At 31.7% G+C, this 15519-nt stretch overlaps 1 long non-coding RNA gene across 1 annotated transcript in view; it reads right to left on the reverse strand.

Annotated features, from left to right (window-relative positions):
• Nucleotides 1-2841: 2841 nt before the first annotated feature.
• The window catches only part of LOC134693943 (uncharacterized), a 42110-nt gene continuing 29432 nt past the window's right edge, over nt 2842-15519 (reverse strand). Inside the window, exon 2 of the long non-coding RNA XR_010102527.1 lies at nt 2842-2948. This is a non-coding gene — a long non-coding RNA (uncharacterized LOC134693943). The remainder of the gene's footprint in view (nt 2949-15519) is intronic.

Genomic DNA, 15519 nt, shown 5'->3' on the forward strand with positions numbered 1-15519 from the left:
GCGAACCACATAAAATATGTTTATATTGGATTATGTCCGGTTGAACATGTTATCTCACTATTTACTGCATATGGTTTGTTATTTCAGTACAAACGCTGTAAATATGCCCGCAGTTATATAAGTCTGACACATCAGGTTTTCCTGGAACAGCAATTTATTTGCCATTGATAAAATGTTATGAAATGAGTGTTAAAGCAACTTTTTTGTGCAGTAAATAGTCTTGATTGTAATATCGGTATACATATTTGGGTTTTGTAGTCGTATAACACATCCGGGAGTATCACGATTTATATAATGAAAAACAGACCGTATGGGTGTCTTCCGTTTTGGACAACCCAGCATCCAACTGTGTGTTTAACTACAAGAGAAACCTTACAATATGCATTATCTAGATTATATACCGTCGACAAAGTCAGAAGGATTCATAGTTCTGTATACAACATCTAAGTTTAATACGGGTTAAGGTTTCAATACACCCTGTGACCGTTAAGGTGTAATACCACCATTGATTTTTCCCTATTAGTCTTTGTTAAATTGGCACTTTTAAAAAAATTGTACAGTATTTATCTTTATTTCAACCAAAGAAATACTTTGCATGTATAAAGTTTAATCCTTTCCAGTGATACAGTGAAAATGTCACACTACATTTTATTGCGTATAAGAAAGTAACCAACACGGGAAGTAAACAACCCAATTTTTACACTGTTATTTACTGGTTACCTGCTTCGTTTAAGTTTTTTTTTTATCAAGAGGCTGATGTTATAATAATAGAATTCATTTCATTTTTATTAATTAGGTTGTCATTTTAAGAATCAGCCGATGTGGTATGATTGCCAATTGATGTGAGCAAATTATAGACAACCGTTTGACCATTAACAATGATAAAACCTCATACCATATGGTTGATTTAAAGGAATGAGAAAAAGGAATTATTAAAAAATTCAAGTGAAAAAACTTATGGCTTAATTCTCACCAAAAATGTACGAAAATGATATATGACAGATCTTTGGGTAAATACTCAATGTGTTTGTGAGTGACTTTTTGTGTAGCAGCACAAAATGAAAACAAACTATAAAGATCAGTTCAAAAAGGCGTAGTTCATCAGATTGATACAAACAGAAAACACTACAATACCTTAGAAATAAGGTCATAGACAAGTATTAATTCAAGGACTGACATTCCTTTTTATAATTGTCTCACCATTGTCCACAATAAAAGATATACTAAATAGAGTATAACTTTTTATGTTTGACTGGATTTGTAACTTCTACAATGACTTGTCACACAGAACAACCTTGTGTTACTATTGCACATTGGTAACGTGAATGGTACTAGCACGTAATGGCTACTTCTACTAATGGAATGTTAGCATAACATTGGTACCGTGAATAGTACTACCACAGGACCACTTAATGGCTAATGATGAAATGTTAGTATTAGAGGTTATCACCAGTCAGGAATAACAGCAGTATTTAGGTTAAAGGAAGACAATAGGGATACAGTTAAACTGAAAATTGATGTTTTTACAATTTGTGAATTATTTGAAAGGATCAATACTATATCTTTGTTATGAAAAGCGTGTATTCCTTTTCCCCGGATGTGATCTGTTTTCAAATTGCAATTACTCGAGAGAAAAAAAAACCTGCTAAATTAAAGTAACACGTTGAGCAACAAACAAATATAAATGAACAAAAGAATAGGATCAGCTCCAGCTAAACCTGATGCATTTGTCTTTTAATGCGCTTTGACATACGGTTCAATCCACCCTGTTCTATATTTAAAAATGCCTGTACCAAGTCAGGAATATGACAGTTGCTCAGATATCAGTATTTTCTAATTTTACTTATTTTTTTTTATAAATGTCACATCATGATTTCTATTTGTCATATTTGTTTAGAGTTTTCATTTTTATTCCAAATGAACACATTTAAAATTATTTCGCAATTTCAATACAGTATGTATTTCGTGCACGAATCAGAAGCAGTGCTATTGATTAAGAAAAACATATGTTTTAAATTCGATGAAGGATAAATGAACCTTTATATAGTTGTCAAGTCACCAATCCTCTAAAATTTGTAAATTTTTGGCATTTTTCTTTATTCATTTGCGCGTAACTAGTGTGTCGGGCTTTCAAAATTGTAATCCTGGTATCTATGATGACATAAAAAGTTAAGTACGTGTTTAAGGTAGTGAAGTTCTTATTTCACATTTTGCCTTTAAACAATTGTTTTGTCGGTTATCATGGTTAACTTCGGTTACTTATGACTTCATTTTAAACTGCAGTCAACAAAACAAGTTTATACAGTTTACACCTTTCTATAATTAGTATACATGCTGTTCTAAAATAATTCGGTTTATTGTGTTCAGCCTTAACACGAATTAGTAGCACAACCATGTCTGTAGCTATAGGTATGGAAAGCTTTTAATACTTTTATTGTGTACCAACTACTTAACTGGTTAAAAAATAAATATATGAATAATTACAACATGTAGAACGTGTATTTTTGCTTCTCTAAAACGGAAATCGTAAAACTGAAAAGACGTCAGCATGTATATAACAATGAAGATGTGGTATGATTGCCAATGAGATAAATCTTCATAAGACATAAAACAACAACTACATATCACCGTAAGCCCCATTAGATGTTAAACTAAGAGTTATGTGCATCGCATAACCTTCTTGTTTCCATAATAAATCTCTGAAAATAACATATGCTCTTAACGTTTACACTAATTTTAGCAACTTCCTAATTGTTTGAACTCACATTCATAATTTTAGGAGTTTAAGTATTCGAAGGCGAATAAGCAAGATTGTCAAATATTGAATTAAAATACGGAGTATTATTTTGATGCCTTCTTTGATTTAAATCATTTCCTTCATCATTGGATGTCATCCGCTTAGAAATTGGATTGTTCCTATCTCATTGTACATGTTTTGCTTGATTATCCTGGAATGAAAAAGTAAAATAGACTTGTTGATATGCTGATATGTTATAATATTATATCGTATTTGAGATTAGCTTTTCCTTTAAAATGACCTTAATGAATGAGACTCATTACCAAATATGTATTATTCATATCAACTACAACGTCGATAGTAGGTGAGAAAAACATCCCCATGTTTAGGAGAGGTTTGTGTTCATATTATCTGTTTTTTTCGTCTTGACTTTATTCATTGCAATCAAGGTACAATTTTTAATGTCCTTTTGATATCTTTTGGCAAGCGAGAGCAAACTGGTTTAGTATAAGATAGAAATGAACATGAATTGTTTTGAGAAAAACAGAATTTAAACTACTTTGGTATCTTTTTGTTTGGCCAAGAGGATGCATATAAGATGAATAAAGGTCAAACCAACGATTTTTCCATTGTCGTTTACGACCTTACTTTACTATCAATCATTACCCATACTTTCTGCGCATCAACAATTAAAACAGAAATGGAAGATAACGTTCTAATTTTAAAGGAAAAAACAGAGAAGCTATCGACTCGGAGAATCTCGTGATCACAAGAATATTTTTGAGACCATTCTTTTCAAAAGTATACCATAATTTTCATTACAGAAATTATCGAAATATCCAATTCCAATCTATTTGCAGAGTGTTTATCAATGTGAATAATACTATTGGGTAGCTTGTGAACAGATAAATGAAAATAAAAATATACAAATCTGCTCTTATAAAGGTACTAGATTGTGTGAATGATTTCGAATCCATTCGACTTGCTCTTCGCCGTCTTGGATAATGCTGGTATCCTTGCTTGACCTATGACAGATAACGCATATACTCATTTTGGAATATATCAAAGTTCATCGTTTACGGGTTTGTCTGGTTGTTTTCTTCCTGTGGTGTTTTCTGTGTAGTGTTTTATAGACTGTCGTTTTAATTTATCATATTGTTACTAGATTTTATCATTTCCCTTTGTTATCCACTTTGATGTCATTATATGCCAGCTTTAGCTGGCACTAATGGTAGAAGCATCGTTTTGGAGAAAAAAAAAGAACGATAACTCTCCCTACATGACCCATCTGAAAAGTTTCGTCACTCTCGTAAAATCTCGTACGATTTTTTTTTTAATGGCTGCCGAATTTAAAGTTTAAACGCGATATTGAAAAAACGGGACAGATCGGAATTATTTCGATGTTAAATACGACATAAATTTTTATTTGTTTGATAAAACAAGAATTCATAAATTTTGGTAACTTGTGTAGCTTATTTAAATGTTATTGTACCACGGAAATTACCGAAGTTAGGACAACAATATCTGACGCCATGTTTCGTCTGCTTCAACATTCCATCATCAGTGAGGTCAAAACAAATTACCTAGTAAATAAGCACAGGTACTTCATTTAAAAGTCACAATATCATCGTTAACGATAACATATTTAGCGTAAAATTTCCGTCCATCCATGGGAACACAGCAAAAACCTTTGCAGGCAATACATTTCGGATTTTTTTTAAAACTCCGGTGCACTCACTGCCACTGGTTGACCATCACTACTAATGTTCACCTGGCCTGCCACATTATTCTCCAAATCAAGGAACACTGATAAATATACTGTTGAATGTTATAACGGTTATTCATGTATAGTCAATGACGAATACATCATTTTGCATATGGAGGGCCCGCTGACGGGGCGCTCTAGTCATGCTTCAGTGATTCCCTATATAATCAAATTTTTTTTCCCAAGACAAGGGGGGACCGCCCCCCTCTGGATCCTATGGTAGCCCACAGACTAATACCAAAATTAACAAAAGTTTAAAACATAAAAAAAATATTCAAATAGTTCACAATCTTCAAATTCTGTACTTCCTTTGGCAAACTCTCAACAATTCATTTCATTGATTATGTCACACCTGACCTTATACAGTCCCAGGAGATGGAAACTGTTTTGTTTTCTATCTCTAAGTTCAATAAAAAAGGAGACTTGAGTCTGAGTAGTTCATTTAGAACTGACTACTGTATATATTGTATTCTCCAATATTGTCCAAATTTGGATATAATGGGAAGATGGAGTAATTATGATAACCCATAAGAATACCATGACTTTGATAGGTATATACAGGGCATGTTACTTGGAAGTGTGTGGGCTACATCCTAAAATTCAAGCTGCAGCAGTCACCTGCATATTTAATGCATCAGTTTAAACCTGTCAGATCAAAACATTTTCACTCTACAAAGTACTTTATCACTATATCACTATCAGGTTCACTTTTCAACCTATTGAGCAATACACACTTATATTATGGTTATATAACCTCAAAGTACTAAAATTGTACACAGTAACCAAATTGCACCTTTTCAGCCAAAAAAACCTGCAAAAATCTTACAAGTTTTCTTTCATCATGTGAAGTTACCTTATTATCATCTTTTTAAAATGAGCAAATGAAATTTGTTACCAGCATCCTTTTCTTCAAAAAATAGTTAAAGCATATAATAATGCCAAATTGTTCAAAATATCTGAAGAAATATAACAAAATCTGTTTATATCCCAGTTTTAAGGATTTGAAATTAACCATACATGTAATGATGTATGGAATTTTGGTACTGACCTCATTACAGTATCTGGGATTGTTTGGATGTAATTTCAAACCCATTTTTCAATGACTCTACATGGACTCAAAATCAAATTGGTGTTACTATATTGTAAACAAGGATAGTCTACACAATAAGCTAAGACAAAACTTTTGTCTGGTTCAATAAAAAAAGTTGGTAAAAAAAAAATGATAATTTAGGTGCAATGGGGTATTCTCATGTTAGCACCTTCACAACAGAACTACAAATTTATTTTCATACCAAAACAAAAACAAAGTACAAACCTAAAGGCAATGAAATGCTTCGCCTCGCACAGCCTGATACGACCAAAGATGTATATTTAGCATATAAAAAACACCAATTTTTTTTTATGTCCGTTGAAATCAAACATATTTTGATTAACTTCAATATGGAATAATTGAAAACAGGTATCAGGTGAGCCCACATATTCTATTCAGCAGAAGTCTCTAACTACATATCTCCTTAATACCATATTATAGTAAGTCCTACAAAAATATTGAAAATGTGTACTTTTTTTTTTCTAGCTTCTATCATGTGAAAGCAGTACTTTTTTGGTCACTATTTATATTTTGCGTCAAAATAAGAATTGTAACACTTTATAGTGACTGAACAGGTTAAACAAATACTTCTTAAGAAACCGAAAAAGAGGACAACTTGAAACAGCACAAGCCATGCCAGTATACATGTATGTATGAATAAAAACTCAGATCAGAAAAGCATAGCCAATATGTTAGTTATATGTCCTTTTGAATATATTGTGAGGAAAGTTATCAATAATTCTGCAGATAATGCAATTTTATCAAGTGTTATGTACATTTTTTGTTAAAATATTCACACAATCAGTGACACATTCAAACAGGCTAAACTAAATCTTTATTACTGAAAGTTTCAAACACTGACAAGTGTTTTATTTACAAAATAACTCATGTGTTTCTGTGAGAAAAAAAAATCATGTGCAATTTTTGGAATTAACGGAAAAGAAGATCCTTTTGCAGCGCACTGGCGCATGTCAATTGTGAATATATATACTTACCAAATATATTTTCTTTGTCATGATACTCACATCGACATAATCAAGTACATATCATAGGAAAAATGCACAAATTACAGATAAAATATTTAAAACACCCTATTTTGAGTGCATCTCCTGCCAAATCAGTATTTGTTGCATCTAGATGAGTATAATCAATGTAAATAAGATAATTTTTGGAAGAAAAACTAAAACTTTTGAAAAAAAACCCACTTCCAATAATGTTGTACCATAACCCCAAAATCAATTCTAATCTTTCCTTTATGTATTGAATCTCCTTGTTAAATTTCATAGAAATCCATTCACTTATACTCAAGTTATTGTCTGGAAACCAAATGTGTCTTCTTGAAAACAACTATGACATGATTAAGCATTACTGGGAAGCAAATTTTTTACATGCTTGTATATCCTATTTCCATTCTCACTTTTAATTTGTTGTCATATAAAACTTCAAAAGTAAGCTAACAAAAAAAAATATGCAAGAAATGACATAAAACTGACTCTTTATTCAATTCAATTCAAAGTTTTATTGCCATATAAACTTTACAGTTTGTGACATATAACAACAACAAAAACAAATAAATACAATAACTAAGTAACTCAATATATATACACAAATTCAGGTAAATATTAAAGGGTCCCCTGTCCTCAGTTCCATTGACTTTTTTATAAAGGATCCTAGTTTATTCACTTGTGTTGGTGTTGATGGGTTAAGTATATATATAACTTTGTCATTGTCAGTGAGATTAGCAAATAAATTACTTTCTCTATTAATGCAATCAAAATATGTTAATCTAATATTTGAATTATGAGAACAATTTATTAGGAAATGTTTCTCATCATCTAGTACTTTACATTTTTTGCAAAGTCTCTCTTCGCGAGGAATTTTAAAATGCCTCCCTTTTTCAATTAATAATGAATGGTCACTGATTCTAAGTTTTGTAATTAATTTTCTAAATTCAAAGTTTGGGTTAGAGAGGTAAGGTTTGATCAATAGATTTGGCTCAAGTGCTTTATAAAAATTTAATTTACTTTTATCATCAATAGATGTTAACTTATTTATCAACAGGTTGTTGTAGTATGAGTTTATTTGGGGTTTAATATAGCTTTAAATATTTTTTAATTGTTTTAAATTATCACAGGTTTTTAGTCTATCTATATCAATGTTAGATTCAGAAAGAATATCTTTTGCAAAAGTGAACCATGAATAGGTGCCACTAGAATCCAAAGTTTTAGTTAATTGAAAAGATTCATGTAATAAGGGATTCAAATTTGAGGTGAAAAGCCTTGCTAAATACATAATAGTTTGGGTTTTTATATGACATTCAATAGGCAGTCTTCCCAATTCGTTCCTTGTACCAAAATTTGAGGCACTCTTGTTAGTGCCAAGGGTAAACTTGCAATACCCAAGATGCAAGTTTTCTATTGGAGTCTTGTCAATAAAATTAAATGGGTCCACAATTTTTCAAGAAACCAAAGCTCTTTTTTTAGCTTTGAAATATGTTATATATGAGTCCAAATATGTTATTTCAGAATTATAAGTCAATATAGGTCTCACTAAGGTGTCAAATAAGTTATTTGACACTCTGATAGGAAGGCTGCCAAGCGAATTAGTATATGTTTTAATAGAGAACAAAACCTTTTTTGCCTTTTTTGTTAATTCAGCTGTACTATGACTAAGATTACCATTTGATTTAATCAGCATACCCAAGTAAGGATATTCTGAAACATTCTCTATTTTTTTGTTTTTATATACAAGTATAGATGTTTCAGGCTTTTGCTTTGTTGTTGAAACGACCATACTTTTTGTTTTATTTATGTTTAGAGAAAGCTGCCAGTTTTCACAAAACATGGAAACTTTATTTAGACTATTTTGGAGACCCTCCTTAGATTCTGATAGTAAAATCAGATCATCAGCAAACAGGAGGGAGCCTAGTTTACTATTTATAAACTCCAGTCTGAGTGGACTTGAGTTGTCATCTTCCAAACCTTTAGTGATATCATTTATAAAAATATTGAACAAAGTAGGACTTAATGAATCCCCTTGTTTCACACCTCTAGAAATGTCAAAATAGTCAGAAATGTGATCTTTATGTTTTAAAGAGGATTTTGTATTTAAATATTGTTGTTTTATTACTCTGTAAAAAGACTTTCCTACTCCCATTTTGCATAATTTATACAGAAGGGCTGTCCTCCATACAGAGTCAAATGCCTTTCTTAAGTCAATGAAGCATGCATATATTTTTTTGTTATTTTTGTGTATATATTTATTAATTAAAGATTTTAATATGAAAATACTGTCAGCAGTTCTGTGGTTTTCTCTGAAGCCAAATTGACAGTTATTCAGCTGTTTATCCACAACTGTGATTAATCTATTATTGAGTACAGCATTGAATATTTTAGGAAGATTACTGATTAAAGATATACCTCTGTAATTATTGGGATCAGATTTGTCTCCCTTCTTATGAAGTGCGATTATATATGAGTCCTTCCATGATTTTGGGTATATACCCGTTTTTAGAATTAAATTAAATATTTTAACAATTGACTTAATTATTACTTGATTTGAGGTTTTAATTATTTCATTTATAATTCTATCTGGTCCAGCAGACTTTTGAAATTTTAGTCCTCTGATTACCTTATTTACTTCTGAACAAGATATTGGAGCATCTGTTTCAGCTTTGAAGTCTATATTATTTTCTAATAGCTTTAACTGTGATTCAATGTCTATCATAAAAGCATTATTTATAGATGAAGGTTTACCTTGATCTTGAAAATGTTTTATTAAAACTTCTTCATCTTTTAATACCTCTGGTATTTCATCTTTTTCTGTTTTATTCTTAAGAGATTTTAAAATTTTCCAATATTCCTTTGGATTTTGATTGATATATTCACTTAAACAATTATAAAGTTTTTGTTTATATTCATACTTTTTGTGTTTAACCATTTTCTTCAAGTTTTTTTTTAACTCAAAAAACTTTTGCTTTAAACTATTATTATTTGAATTATTTCTTATTTTGTTTCCTATTTTATTTATTTGACGCTTGGTTTCATATATAACATTGTCTTTATTAGTACATGAAATTGATGTAGAACCCACAAACTGAAGATGATCAGGAATATGAATGTTTTTTTTGTTAGAGTCAGATTTTTTTCACAAAGCCCTTTAGCGCTATCAATTAAAATTATTTAGTCAAAATTTAACACTGGTATTAAGATTCATTATAACAAATTTGCAAATACGGTCGCATTTTCACCTAAAAAAAACCTATGTGAACATTTAACTTACATGTACCTGTATGTGGTTTGGGAAGTTTTAAATGCTTTTTAGATATATAAAGGTTAAATTTATTTTGCATACTAGTATATGAAAGATAAAAATCATTTTTGGTGAAGATCTGGATTCAAATTATTTTTTTTTGTCCTCTGCTTCAATCGATTATTTTTATATCGATTTTGGAATTGAATATTTTTTTTTGAAAAAAAGAAAAAAAAAAAATATTTGTCCTTAACATGCATGAAATATTTGACTCTGAACATTAAGTAACCAACAACAAATCAATATAAAGAACATGGTCTTAGTATAAAGCTGGCATTTAAGGTAGCGCCTTCCTCATATTATATAGAGATTAATACATTGCCTTTTCCATATCGGCCCGGGTATCATCCCGATACCCCTATATCAGCCCGAAACGTAGTTGGGGTGTTGATATGGGTAGAGGGATTACACCCGCGCCGATAGGGAAAAGGCCATCTATTAATCGCTTTATTATATACTTCCGACAATTGTTTTATGTATGGCAATTAACAAATACAATAATTAAAACAGTCAAAAACTGTATATACAAGTTAAATTATGAATTACAACAAATACACTATAATTGCCCAACAATAACTTTACTACCTCAATATTTATTTATGTTACTATTTCCTATAGAGGCATTTTGAAACATTGAAAAGTTGGAAGAGTTTTATGATCATTATTGCTCCATGTTTGTTGTAGTATAAAATGATTCATAATTGTCAATGGCATTTGTTAGCAAGTACTTAACTATCCCAACAAAAGTTCCCGTAAATTTTGACGTCGTCATAAAAAAATGTCTGAGGTCAAAATGGAAAAGTAAACAACCGATACCGGAAATACCGGAGGTAACTTGCACGAGAGGCACTACTCTGGGTTTTGGGCACGAGATGCATCTGATATGGGTTATCAGCCCTGATGGGAAATAATGGTTTTGTGTACTTCCGCTTATTACACATATGCTAAAGCTATCATATCAGTGCTAAGTAAATGATAGATAATTTTATTAAAGATATAACAATTTTTGAATAATGTTTGGTCTTGTACGATTTTAGCAATACCAAATACCAATGTATAAATTGGTTTATTCTTATCCTCAATATATACCCTCATGCATTAAAAGTTACGAGGAAGATATCCCCTAAGTTTAGAATTAAAAGTAAAACTCAACAACTTCAACATGCTTTAACAAGTGTTATACAACAATGAAGTGTCTTACCTTTTATTGCGGTACAATCTTTTAAGTGTTTCACAAGGAGGATTGTACCACAGTGACTGCAAAAATAAACTATACATAAGACGTGTGGAATAGGGTTATTAGAATAATGTGTTTATAATTGTTATCTAGCAATTAAAACCTTTTCTTTTAAATTTCTTATTTTAGGTTTGTTATATTATTATGACGTGGTCAATTACGTCAACGATTTGATGGTCAGTTCTTAATTAGTTTAATGATCTTTTATCTTGGTAAATGTGACAGTTTATATGGTACATGGGTTGTACAGTATAGATGCAATAACATTTAGAAGTTTAAGACCGTAAAGCAATGTTTTACTTGAAATTAAAAACAGATGTTTACAGCACGATCTTGTAAACACTTTATGTATTTGTCAGTTGTGATATAGATGAGAATGAAGTAACTGCTGTTTGTCTTATAGACGAGAATGTAGTAATAGCTAGTTGTCGTATAGACGAGAATGAAGTAACTGTTGTTTGTCTTATAGACGAGAATGTAGTAATAGCTAGTTGTCGTATAGACGAGAATGAAGTAACTGTTGTTTGTCTTATAGACGAGAATGAAGTAACAGCTAGTTGTCGTATAGACGAGAATGAAGTAACAGCTACATGTAGCTGTCTTATAGACGAGAATGAAGTAACAGCTGATGTCTTATAGACGAGAATGAAGTTACTGCTAGTTGTCGTATAGACGAGAATGAAATAACAGCTAGTTGTCGTATAGATGAGAATGAAGTAACATGTTGCTTTATAGAGTTGAAATAAAGTATTGTTTTGTTTTGGAATTCTAAACTGTTAACCTTTAAATGTATTGTATATACATGTACTTTTATATGATAGAATTGTGAACATTAAGCAGACTTCGCTATACATATTTTTTATACAGTATACAATTTTTTTAAGGTGCCAGCTGAAGGACGTCTCCGGGTGCGGGAGTTTCTCGCTACATTGAAGACTCATTGGTGATCTTCGGCTGTTGTCTGCTCTATGGTCGGGTTGTTGTCGCTTTGACACGTTCTCCATTTCTTTTCTTGTTTATATTCCTTATAAATGCAGACAGTTATTACAGTGAGCTTACGGCGAAAATTTACTATTATAGTTTGTTTCCTATGTTAACGGGCAACAAAGATTACGATCCCGGATACATAGATCCGAAATAATGTAAGTTCCAAAGCATACACAGAAGAAAATACCCGTTTCACTATGCATTACATTCAAATGCATGATAGCGTTAAGTGTTTGGTTTAATTCGTTCGAAATATGTTGACAAGTTTCGACAATGTGAGTTGCTATACTGCTTTCGTACCAAAATGCGTGTCGCCATTTTCAAATGCATATATATATATATATATAGTTTCAAGATAGGAACTAAGATACATTTACATGTTATGATTTAAAAAAAAAATGACTAACCAGTGGACGAAACTGTGCGGTCGTTGTGCCTTGAACACAGCAGTACTATATTGCACCATAGACTAGATCGATATTACAGTGTTTTTTGTGCTGCATAGAATTCACACAATTAATGTCTTTTTTTTGTGTTGTATAGTATTCACACAATTAAATTTTTAAGTCCTTGAATCTTGTTTCCCCAGTTTCAAATAATGTTTCTTTGTGAAAAAAGAGCTCCAAATATATATGTAAAGAAGAAGATGTGGTATAATTGCCAATGAGACTCTCCACAAGAGACCAACTGACAAAGACACTTACAAGTATAGGTCACCGTGAGGCCTTCAACAATGAACAAAGCCCATACCGCATAATCAGCTTTAAAAGGCCCCGATATGACAAATGTTAAACAATTCAAACGAGAAAACTAACGACCTAATTAATTTACTAAAAATAAACGGAAAAGAAATATGTAAGACACATCTGTAAACCACAACTACAGAATTACAGGCTTCTGACTTGGGAAAGGCACATACACAACATGTTATCGGGATCCCAACCCTCCTCCTAACCTTGGACAGTGTTGTAACAGTACAACATACGAACGAACTATGAACATATATATATTAATTTATCAGTCGGAAACCCTTAAACATAAGCAGTTTGCGTTCAAAATTTGGTGCTTTTAGCCAAACGATACAATTAAGATATATACCGGGACCAAGTGCCCTTGCTTTTTTAACAAATTTATTCACAACATATACAAAGGACAATATTTTCTATTCCAGTTATAACTGGGAATACAACCGAAGTTTAAACGATCATAAGAAATTCATGTACCAAATCATGACATATTTGCAACTGGACAACTACCAGATAGTATGATTAATAAACCATGAAATCCATCTCCGTGTATGATGAATATAACGCTCTCTGCAAATTACGAAAGCATTGTCGTAATCTCTTTATGGCTTCGTCAAACTAGCCAGCCAAGTGTTCGGCCTGGAATTAACATACTTTTTTAGGGATGGTAAAACAACCAGTCTCAGACGTTCTAATTGGTAGAAACCTTACACGCTTTTCTCACCTTCAATATACAACATGCACATTCTAAACTAAAACAACATTATACGTATGGTCATTATGATTTTGATACAAGGGTACATTGTTATTGGACCCCCATACTAGGGAACGATCAGAGTAGGACACGTGAGAAGTATAATATATGTTCCAGACCGTATGAGTATTTGGAACGTATGCGTACGGTCCGGACCGTATACGTATACTCGTACGGTCCGACAATACGCGTACAATCGAACCGTATAAGTACATGTATACGCGTACGGTCCAGCTAAATATACATGTTTGGGGATCATATGGGTTAAATTTAAACAAACATTTATCAAAATCTTTAGTGTTAGTTATACAAATTGTTATCATTACAATTAGATTGGTAAAGTGAATAAGCGAACAAATGAAATTATATATTTATTTAATTGCATATCCTTGAATTCTATTTTGGTATTCTCGCTCAAGGTGACACTTGCTTTCACAAGCAACGTCATTTGTGTTTACATTAACATGTTTTGTTCATGGATGTTCCTTTGAATATGCATTTTTATTTTGGTAAAGATCCGTAATTTTTTTTAAACAATTGTCCTCTCACATTGTGTTTAGTTAGAAAACAAATACTTCCGATAACTTTAATTTCAATGCGCATACTGGGCTATATTTAATGAATTATGCTAAATAAAGGAGATTGACAGATCAAATAAGCGTGATCACTTTAAATAGTTAAAATATTAAGTTTTTTTTATAACTATTGAATTTCTTTAATCTATTTGATAAATGAGTTATTTTGATATATTGCTTACATTTGTATCAAATAAACTTGACCAACTTCTATATTTAGTCAGACCGTACGCGTACGGTCCAAATACTTGTACGGTCCAAATTCTCGTACGGCCGGGACTATGATTTATTGTGTCGGAAGTAAGTCCGAACATTTCCAATTGCAACTTGACATTTATGGACTGCCGAAGTAGTTCGCGTCATAGAATAGAACAGAATGGAACATTTTATTTTAAGTGATACATTAATTTCCAGATGCCGTATTGAGTTCAATATACATAAGGTGATCGCCAGTTAACTGTTATTTCACCGGTAAGTTCGTATTTGAAACTTCAAATGGTTTATACATGTATGTTGTTAAACAAATATAATGTATCTATTAAGAAATATTTTAAGTCCTTCTTATTTAGAATTAAAACGAAGTTCAATCTTTATTATATATTTTGTCCGTAGGCTACCTTTTCTCGGATTGATCAAAAAGTTAATTGATCAAAAAGGTTGTGGTCAAATGAATGTTGTGAGTAGTTTTAGTGTAAACTTTAGGGTGTGTCTTGTTTTGTGGGTTTTCATTGGTTTAATGTTTTGCGATCCCCAGTCTTTTAAATAGCCTTATTAGCCAGCCATGTTTTAAGATGAGTATGACTTTGATAAATCGGAAAATGTTCGAGCAACATCACATACAAGGTAAATATTTATTCCTTCATTCTTTCCCTGATTGTTTTCATTTTATGTTATTTATTGGAAAACACGACTTTTGAATCTTTTTTCATTTACTCTTGAATCTTGGATATGACACAAATGACTATCTGATATTGAATTTCGACAAAGCTATTGTATATCATTGGCGGATACAAAAGGGGGGGGGGGTCCGGAGGTTGGAATCCCCCTCTCCGGACTCCCCCCTTATTTTTGGCCGATCAATGCATTTGAATGGGAGCATATACATGTAGTTGGAACCCCCCTTTACTCTGGGTTGGGACCCCCTTTTAAAAATGGCTGGATCCGCCCCTGGATATTATGCACTCTTGTGAGGATTTAATAGGACATGCACACGGGGCTTAAAATATTTAATTATGTAATTTCGAATGTTTTAAAGACACAAAATTTAAGATTACCAGAATTCCCGGAAACAAACATTTTTAATACTAAATTCAAAGT

This window comes from Mytilus trossulus, chromosome 13, assembly GCF_036588685.1.
Source record: "Mytilus trossulus isolate FHL-02 chromosome 13, PNRI_Mtr1.1.1.hap1, whole genome shotgun sequence".
Lineage (NCBI taxonomy): Eukaryota > Metazoa > Mollusca > Bivalvia > Mytilida > Mytilidae > Mytilus > Mytilus trossulus.